We start from the raw sequence: 10,963 nt of genomic DNA on the forward strand, positions 1-10,963 counted from the left end.
TTACCTCACTCAAAATAATGTTTTCAAGCTCCATCCATTTTCCTGCAAAATTCAGGATGTTATTTTTTTCTGCTGTGTAGTACTCCATTGGGTAAATGTACCACATTTTCCTTATCCATTCTTCAATTGAGGGGCATTTAGGTTGTTTCCATGTTTGGGCTATGACAAACAAAGCTGCTATGAACATAGTTGAGCATATGACCTTTTGGCACAATTGAGCATCCTTTGCATATATAATCAAAAGTGGTATTACTGGGTCTTGAGAAAAGTTGTTACCTAATTTTCTGAGAAATAACCACACTGACATCCAAAGGGGTTGTACCACCTTGCATTCCCACCAGCAATACAGAAGTGTTCCCCTTTCTCCGCATCCTCTCCAGCATAATTTGTCATCAGTGTTTTTGATCTTTGCCATTCTTGTTTGTTTGTTGTTTTTTTTTTGTTTGTTTGTTTTTTTGAGACAGGGTTTCTCTGTGGTTTTGGATCCTGTCCTGTAACTAGCTCTTGTAGACCAGGCTGGTCTCAAACTCACAGAGATCTGTCTGCCTCTGCTTCCCGAGTGCTGGGATTAAAGGCGTGCACCACCACTGCCCGGCTTTTTTTGTTGTTGTTGTTGTTTTTTTTTTTTTGGAGGGGAGGATCTTTGCCATTCTTACAGGTATAAGATGGAATCTCAGAGTTGTTTTGATTTACATTTCTCTGATGACTAAGGATGTTGAACATTTCTTTAAGTGTCTTTCAGTCATTTTAGATTCTTCTGTTGAGAGTTCTCTGTTTAGCCATGTACTCCATATTTTTATTGAATTATTTGTTCTTTTGATGACCAATTTCTGGAGTTCTTTGTGTATTTTGGAGATCACCCCTCTGTCTGATACGGGGTTAGTGAAGATCTTTTCCATTCCATGTCTGTCAGACAGAAAATTAACAGAAAAATAAGGGAATTAACAGATGTTATGACTCAAATGGACTTAACTAACATCTATATACTTACTTTTTTAATTTGCCTTTTAGATTGAGAAAGAGACAACAAAAACTGAAGGTAACGGAGAACAGAGCCATGCATAATCACTATTTAAGACAAACATCTTTTTGAAGACTAATTTGCATATTACTCACAATATTTTTTAGAGGAGAAACACTGAAAAAGATGGGGCAGATAGATGGAGCACAGATGAGACTGATGGATGATTGGCAGGCAGGTAAACAGACAGGTTTGTTTTTCTTGTTGGTTTTAGTTCCAAAGATTGAGCTAAAGCCTCCCACATGTCAGGGAAATCTCTACCACTAAGCTATATTCCTTGTCCAAAGCTATAATTTAACAAAAAAAAGCTTTCATTATACAGGAATGGGCAAGCTGAGTGGTGGTGGCAATGGTGGTGGTAGTACACACCTTTAATCCCAGCACTTGAGAAATGGAGGGAGAGGCAGCTGATCTTTGAGTTTGAGGCCAGCCTGGTCTATGGTTAATTTCCAGGACAGCCACAGCCAGGGCTACACAGAGAAACCCTGAAAGAAGAAGAAGAAGAAGAAGAAGAAGAAGAAGAAGAAGAAGAAGAAGGAGGAGGAGGAGGAGGAGGAGGAGGAGGAGGAGGAGGAGGAGGAGGAGGGGGAGGGGGGGGAGGGGGAGGGAAGAAGAAAGAAGAAGAAGTAGAAGAAGAAGAAGAAGAAGAAGAAGAAGAAGAAGAAGGATGAAGAAGAAGAAGAAGAAGAAGAAGAAGAAGAAGAAGAAGAAGGAGGAGGAAGAAGAGGAGGAGGAGAGGGGGAGGGTGAAGGGTGAGGGAGAAGAAAGAAGAAGAAGAAGAAGAAGAAGAAGAAGAAGAAGAAGAAGAAGAAGAAGGATGAAGAAGGAGAAGGAGGGGGAGGAGGGGGAAGGGGAAGGAGAGGAGGAGAAGAGGAGTGGGGGGGGAGAGAAAGAGGAAGAGGAAAAAGGAAAGAAAACAAAAGAAAGAAGTAAGGAACATAAAAGACAAAAAGAAAGAAAACAGAAGGCAAAAGAGAAAGGAAGAAAAGAATGGGTATTAAGTGTGTAAAGAATTCAGCCATGCAACTAAGAATTCTCTACATTCAGAAAATAGACAAGAACAACCACTGAGCACCCCAGCATAGACTGGAGCAAGAACCTTCACCAGACCCCACCTCATTAAAAACCTATTCCCCCATCCCTTTGACCCAGGGCAGAAATAGTAAATGAAGGAGAAACAAACACAGGAGGAGATGCTAGATACACATAGGAACAAAAAAGAGGGGGTTTTATAAATTGTTTGAACAAATAGAAAAGTGAAAAAGAAATCTATAGCAACTTTCTTGTGACTTAGTTCCCATTATTTGAAAGTTGGCTCTGTCCCATAAATTAGAAACCTGTGAACTGAAATGAGATGAGGGGGCACAAATGCTGTATTTTCTGTTTTTGCTTGATGGGTGCACACACTCATCATCACCATCATCATAATCATCATCATCACCATCATCACCATCACCACCACCATCATCATTATCATATCACAGCTTTCCCCTACCCACTCACCCTCCCCCAAAGAAAATGCTGATTACCAAGCCCCAGGCACTCCCAGAACTTAGAAATGACCAGAAGAGCCGCCCCCAGGAAGTCAGTCCCTGGCTGTCACCCCTAGCTAAGAAGATGGCTTTTTCCTTTCTTCTTCTCAACCCTGGGCCCACACACTGCAGGAGCTGCTGCGGCAGGATGATTCCCCTGATGTTATTTCCTCTAGCTCGGGTTGTTCTTTTGAATCATGCACTGTGTCCATATGATGTGTAGCCCTCATGTATGTGTGTGCTGTTACCCACCCAGAAACACAACTTCCTTCAGTATGTGTATACAAGACTCTGTCAGTGAACCAAGGCTCGAACAAGCTCTGTGACATCCCTGCCTTAATTTTATAGGAAGAAGGAACACATGGATGCCAGCCTGCCCTGCGGTACTCTCGCCCAGGGGTCCCGGCATTTCCTGACCTTCTTCAGGCTGGAGCTGAGGCAGGGGTAGTGCCAGGGTTCAGGGGTCCTGCAGGTGCAGTGCAAGCTGGAGTGGTCGCTGATTGGGCAGGCATTTGCAAGTGGGAGGAGAGCAGGGCAATGTGCTCAGGGACTGTGATAGGTGCACAGTGGTGAGAAGAGGCACACTTGACTCCCATGGCACACAGCTCAGGTCAGTCAGTGCCTAGGCCCCAGGACCATAGACCTGCTAGCTGCTCTGCTGACAAGCAGCATAACTGCCTGCGAAGGTACCCCTCCCGAGTGTGCTGGCCAGAGCATCTTCCCTGGCACAAGCAATTGAACTGATCCTCTGCAGAGACATACCGGGTTTGCGCTCAGGCCCTCACAGGGGACAGTCTCAAAGTCAACTTTAAAATTACTTCAATGCAAGCCAAGTTTGGGGTCCTGAGTCTCCAAAGACTCCAAAGACCATGATGCTCCCTTACCAAGAGAGAAAAGATTCTCGTAGGAAACATTCGTGCAAGGTTAAAGAACCTCATTGGGAAATGTCCCTGCATCCTAAGCACTAGAGCAATGATGAAGACATGATTCATTTTTCCCATTTTGCAGATGCAGAAAGTGAGGCACAGGAAAGTTAAGAGTCGGTGCTGGGTAATGCCCTCTGCCACAGGCCAAGAGGAAACTGAATACAAATATGTTGATAGAACAGAGGGAAAGAAGCTAGCTGGAAAAAAAAAAAAGAAGAAGAAGCTAGCTGGGGTGGCAGAAGACACCAAAACCTTCTCTGGACTGAAAAGTGCCCTTTTATTTATGTGCCCTTGTGTATAAAACTGCACAGCATTTTTGTCATTTGAACACAGCTCTAACTCAGTGTTTAACCTGAATCACACAGTGAAAATCTTTGGGAAGCTCCGAAGAAGCCCAGTGCACAGCTCCCATCCCTAGCTTTATGCCCTTTTCCTTATCCTCCTCTCTCCTTCCCACCTCCCTACTGGCAAAATGATTCCAGATCCAAGACTTTCTTTTCTACCTGTGTCTAACACCTTAGATCACAGTTTTTAAATTCCTGGAGTCTGGACTCCAACTGTTCCACCTTAGTTGGGTGCCCCCAGACCGGCTGCTATTGTGGTCATGAGGATAAGACACTGCTTCAGAAATAGATTTCAGATTCTCCTATACGGGAGGGAAAAAAAAGTTTGATGCCACAAAGTGCCTAAGATGAAGATTCTAGAAGCTGATGCCTCCTGCTCAAACCCAGCACTTATACCCAGAGCCCACCCTACTGTCTTCCCACCTCTGTCAGAGGCACTGTCCCTTCTTGGATTGCAGGGTGCATCTTTGACACTGTCTTGGCACATGAGCACAGAAGTAACCCCAACCCAAGAGTCCCAAGTCACCATTCTCAAGTCTCTAAGCACTATGTGCCACTATAGCATTCTCTCCTACTACACAGTGTCCCCAACTCCTGAGACAACAAGGCAGGTGAGACCCTACACACTGTATCATTCTGAAACAAGGCAGGTGACACCCTACATACTGTATCATTCTGAAACAAGGCAGGTAAGACCCTACACACTGTATCATTCTGAAACAAGGCAGGTGACACCCTACACACTGCGTCATTCTAAGCAAGAAATAGTTTCAGTCCCCAGAACTGTCTTTAAAAATGCTCTAGTCTTAAGTAAGTTACTGGACCTCTCTAACCTAAGTGCCTACACTTGGGAGAAAGGAAAACAAACCCTTTAGGAATGTCTCAATTTCAAATAAGGGACAAATATTTTCAGTACAAAGGTATTCCATACTTTGTGTGGGACTCATTTACCCTAAACATATTTTCTGCTTATCAGGATATTTGAGAACCCCTGAGGTAGTCATTGATGGTCTGTAATTAGCTGCCTTACAGTTTACCTGGCAATTCCACAGTCCACACATGGTAATTAGTAAGCTAAACCTGAGAGTCAAGCCATTTCCAACATCTGAAATGAGGTGTGTGTTCACTGATTCAGTGTAATGGTCGCTTTTTCCTTCAGGGTGCATTAGTAGTAGAGAGATTTCATCCACACTTGGCGCTCTAGGGAATTATTAATTGTTTCCCATTTTATATTAAAAACTCTTCAAGTTACCTTTATGAGGCTATCACAGAAAAGCATAAACATGTAGTACTTGACTTCTACCACCAGATGGCAATGCAGGGCGAGAAACTACATTAAAATTACACTTAATGATCTCTATATAGATACATATATACTTAGTAAGTATATCCATGTTTGTGTGTGTTCATGAAGGCTAGAGGACAAAGTTGTATTTCCTCTTTAGTGATAGTGTCATTGTTTGAGATAGGCTCTCTCACTCACCCAAACCCAACAATTAAAAAAGGCTGGGGAGAAGTGAGCCCTAGGAATCCTATTTTTCCCACCCTAGAGCAAGGAATAATGGTATGCCACCACACCTGGTTTGTGGTGTGTGTGTGTGTGTGTGTGTGTGTGTGTGTGTGTGTGTGTGTGTGTGGTGGCTTCTGGGGGTGGCAAGTCACACTCACGTTCTCATACTTGCAAGACAAGCCCTTTACCAACTGAGCAATCTCCCCAACACTAAAATTTAATTTACTAACTTCCTTGGGCTTTTTGCCTCCATGTCCATGACACATACACACATCACATTCTGTTTTAGTCAGCAGCAGCCCAGGGCCCCAGGGCTGGTATCAGAAGGTGCTATAGAGAAGTCCAATGGTCATTGAAATATGCTCTCAAAAAAGAATTGTGGAACACTTTTCTTCGTGTCACAGTACGTGCAACATGCAACCTTTGCCAGAAGACCAAGAAATGAGGTCACCTGACATTGCATTTGAATCCCATCAATCATAAGGTTCTTCCTCGCTTCCAGGAAGCCCACATCCTGGGTTTCACTGTAGTGACACAAGCTGGTTAGTATACTGACATTCCTAGCATGTGTCATTGTTAAATGCATGCTTAGTAGAAAATGAGTGAATGAGTGATTGCCAAGGACAAATGTTTCATGTTTTTCTGTGAAAATGACTTCTTGGGCATCAATAACAGATAGTGATGTGAAACCCTTTGTGAGGAAAGATGACTGAGCCATAATAATCGCCTGACATCTGGATCTGTCTCTGTTGAGAAAACCTGCCACTGCACTCCCATCACTGTAGAACAACTAATAACAGATCCAGAGACAGATATTGGAGTCCAAGCAGAGAGATCAGAGAAGCAAAGCAGTCACATCACTAGAGAGTTCTTTCCTCTAGAATCTTCAGACTGAAAAAGAGCAGGCTCATGTCTCATCCCATCTTATATACCTCTCTAGCGCTGGTGATAAGGGCATGCACAACCACTGCCAGGCCTCTATGAATTATTAGTGTGGCTGCTGGTATTAAAGGTGTGTGCCACCACTGCCTGGCTTGTATGACTGACTAGTGTGACTAAATTTGCACTCTGATCATCAGGCAAGCTTTATTTGTTAGATCATAAACAAAATATCACTGTACATCACTCCCTGTGACATTTTCTTCTACTCTATCTTAGGTCAGTACATTGAGACTACACACATCAGACATGGATATGACAGACCCAGACCTGCAGAGGAAGCAGTTGCTATGGGTACACATTAAACTGGAGAATAGAATATTACACAGATCTGTTAGACCCACAGAGTCACCTGTGGGCAAGCATTTAATCAGCTGCTATTTGTAGAGGAATGGCCATTCTTGGTAGCTAGAGTAACAATCTTGCTAATGACTGCACTGTGTCCTCTTCAAATTTCTAGTTTTAAAATAACTTCTATCAGAAGTTCATCCTAAGCTGAAGGGAGCCACCTTCTCCATAGATTCATTCCCTCCTTAAGAAGTAACACACAAGTATCAACCCCTCACTCTTAGCTTTCATTCAGTATACATCAAGGTGGTCCAGGCTCCAGCACCATCCATAAGTGCTCCTGAGAAATGTCACAGCAGCCAGTTCTGTTTCTCAAGCCATGTTATCCCAACATATCTCCATGAGAATCATCCCACTTATTTGCTACAGGCAAGTCTCCATCCCAGAGTCCATCCCAAGGGGCCATGACCTAAAGCAGAGCCTAAGACCAGACATTGAAAGAGAGGGTGGATGAAAGAACAAGGGAGCTAAAGTTCAGGCAGGACTGGAGGCATTTACACACACCTATCAACCAATCTCCAAGTTATTTTTCTGGTTACTGAAACAAATGCCTAACAAAAATCATCTTAAGGGAGAAGGATTTGTCACTCATGATTTGAGGGATATAGTCTACCATAGCAAGAATGGCATGGGAGTAGGAAAGCCTGAATGAAGATAAAACTGTATCCCAATCAGGAAACAAAGAGAGATAAATGCCAGGACTAGTTTCCCTTTCTCTATATTCAGTTTTTGATTCAGATCTGGATCCCCAGGCCATGGGATGGAGCCAGCTGCAGGAAGGGAGGGTCTTCCCTCAGTTAAAGTCTCTGGAAGTGTCATCTCTGACACTTGAAGAGATGGGTCTCCAAAAAACAGCCACAATGACAATGAAGAATAACCCTCACACTTAGCTAGTGAAACAGAGCTGGGTGCAAGTGTGCTGACCTGTAACACCCGATTTTGTGTTACACCCTTGGTACAGTTCGCGCACCACTGTACCATACGCGAGTTGGGCAAGGGCCTGGAGATTGAAAGAACACACAAAGAGACCTGGGTCATTCGAGAGGAGATCAGCCGAATGCCATTTTTTCAAACTTGGGGAAATCCTTATGTACCTAACTGCTCCACAAGGATTTCCGCCCAGGCAGGTGGGGAATTACCATACCAACAATGGAGTCAATGCCCTACAGCTAATCACCAGGCAGGGCATAGGGAGCACAGGAACAAACAGAATGCTTTAGTTAGCTGACCAGAAACTGTACTCAAGATGCACCCCAGAAACAAGGGTAGACTCGGGCCCTACACTGACAATTTTTTGTTTTTCAGTTGGTATCCATAGAGAAAATGCAATGAACCTTAGAAACCCAGGGGCCTGGATAGATGGCTCAGTGGGTAACAGCACTAGTTGCTCTGCCTGAAAATTCCAGATCAAGGCTGAGCTCCTGCAAGGTGGCTCATAGCTGTCTGTAACTGAAGTTCCGGAAGATCTCTCACCCTCTTCTGGCCTCTGTGGGCAGTGCATGCATGTGGTGCACAGACATGTAGGCAAAGTGCCAACACATATAAAATAAAAAATACATAAATCTTTTTTTAAAAAAAACTGATGATATGAGTTTTCTTCCAGAACCTACAACGATTTATGCACCATGGCATGTGTGTATCTGCCACCTCCACATAATAATGTCATGTTTATTACAGTGTTTTTCACTTAATGACATTTTAACTCATTTGGCAACACCACAGAGCAGTAGCATGGTTATACTGGTGTATTCAGTCTTTGTCAACTGGTATACCCTGAGAACTAAGACCCAGTAGATAGCTTGCTACTGTGGGGCTCTTTGTGTGCTTTCTGGATACACACCAGCAGGTGGCACTACAGGGCTCTTTGTGTGCTTTCTGGATACACACCAGCAGGTGGCACTACAAGGCTCTTTGTGTGCTCTCTGGGTACACACCAGCAGGTGGCACTACAGGGCTCTTTGTGTGCTATCTGGATACACACCAGTAGGTGGCACTATAGGGCTCTTTGTGTGCTATCTGGATACACACCAGTAGGTGGCACTACAGGGCTCTTTGTGTGCTATCTGGATACACACCAGTAGGTGGCACTACAGGGCTCTTTGTGTGCTATCTGGATACACACCAGTAGGTGGCACTACAGGGCTCTTTGTGTGCTATCTGGGTGCACACCAACAGGTGGCACTGCAGAGCTACCCATCTGCAGTCTCACCCTATTTCAGCCATTCCCATCACTCAGCAGTGTTGGGTCTTTTACTCCTCCCCTGACTGCTAAGTCAGCAGTGGCCTCCTGGTTGGTTATGGGTGTTATTCTACTCTCTTCACTCATCCCATATGACTCAGTGAAAGCCACAGCATCCTTCATGCTCTTCCATCAGCTTCCAGGACAGCACAGCTTTCTGTTCCCCCTAAATGCTGACAAACATCCTTAGAGGCTCTCTTGCCCAGTTGTTCTTGGGTTTGGGGAGCACAACATTGTGGATCGATGCTTAAAAGTAATCCCACACTAGCTCAGAATTGAGAATTGGATGGTTATTTATTTAGGAGTAGACTCACAAATCAAAATCCTCTGTTTGAACAGAGACCAGAAATCAAATCCCGCAACTGGAACAGAGAGGCCAGAAAACAGGCCAGGTGCATGCTCTACATCAGCATATATAGAATAAGAGGCCATGCCCCAGTGGATGAGTAACCACTAGGTGTAAGACTTCCTACAGCACCTCCCCCTTGGGTTTAAATACGAGAGTTCTAAGCCTAATACAAAATTATATACAATAAGAACAAATATATTCAATAATTATCCTACCCTAACTAGTTTAAGTCCTGTAGAAATAAATAACTTGGCCAACTCATGAGAGGAAACTAACTACAACTAACTAGTCTTCAACCCCATTGAAGACCTGAGAAGGGCAATTATATTACTTGAGTAAGCAGGAAGTGCAATCAAGCAACTTCCAAAATGTGCAACAAATAAAAGAGACAACTGACTACCTGGGCAATCATCCAAAGTCTCATTTGCAAAGTTGAAGCAACCAACTTTAGCTAAGGCTTAGAATAACTGACAGACCATTTTCAGAGGCAGGAAATTTTTCAAAACTGTGTTACTCTGTCTTGGCAAGATTTGACAGTCCCGCTCATGCATTTCCGGGTATCATGTATTGAAGTAATAGGGGCGGCAGGGCTGTGTTCTCAGCACCCCCGGCCGCCTGCCCGGCTAGCTTATGCCCAAAATAATTACACGGACACTGTATTCTTTTAATCACTGCTTGGCCCTTTAGCCCTAGCCCTTACTGGCTAATTCTCACATATTAATTTAGCCCATCTCTAATAATCTGTGAGAACCGGTCTTACCGGGAAGATTCTAGCCTAGTCCATCCTGGGTCGGAGCTTCATCCCGGGAGCGGGGCATGGCATCTCTCTCTGAGGCGTCTGCTCCCGAGAGAGCTGTCGAGTCTCTCAGCTCACTTCCTCTTCCTCCCAGCGTTCTGTTCTGTTTACTCCACCTACCTATCCTCTAACCAATAAAATGGGCCAGGGCAGTTCCTTTATTAGCCAATGACCTTCCTCCATCATTTCCCCTTTTTTCGGTTTAAACAAAAAAAAAGGCTTTAACATAGCAAAATTACATATAACAAAACAGTTATCAAGTAAAAGTTACAATAATCTTTATCATAACTAAGGAAAACTATAACTATAACTAACTATTCTTAACTCCATCAAAGACTCCAGAAAGATACAATACGACCTAAGCTAACAAGAAAAAAGCAACTTTTAAAACTCTAGAAATGACAAAGACATCTCGCTGCCTGGACAGTCACCCAAAGTTCTTTTGTACCGTTGGGGCATCCATCTTCAGCCTTCAGGCCCATGGTATCCAGCAGACATTTCCATAAAGCAGGAAAATTCAAAGTCAGTTCAGTCACTATCTGTTGTGTCCTGCAGAATGTCTCGCAGACTCTTTCAAAATGAATCAGGAACTCCGAAAGATCATCTCACCTTAGGCAAGTTCAGTAGTCCTCTCTCTGCGGGTTCTCTGTGTCCAGTTTATGCAATAGTCCAGGCAAGAGCAGTTTCTTGCCCAAATGGCTATCAAAACTCCATAACAAGCCTCTTCGATGCCCATCTTCCTCTTGAAATAGATTGGTGCTGCCAGGAGCAGAGTGTCTCATTGTCATGAAAAGTCCTCAGTTATTAAAACATTAAATGTCCTATTCTGTAATCTTTGAAAGACATGAAGGATGTCTATCTAAAATATATCTCTATATATCTAGAAAATCTAACTAACATGACTACAAACTTGACTATTATGATTATCTATTAACTACCTATATACATTACATTTTTAA

Source organism: Microtus oregoni, unplaced genomic scaffold, assembly GCF_018167655.1.
Source record: "Microtus oregoni isolate MIOR12 unplaced genomic scaffold, Mior012 000023F_ref0000262, whole genome shotgun sequence".
NCBI lineage: Eukaryota > Metazoa > Chordata > Mammalia > Rodentia > Cricetidae > Microtus > Microtus oregoni.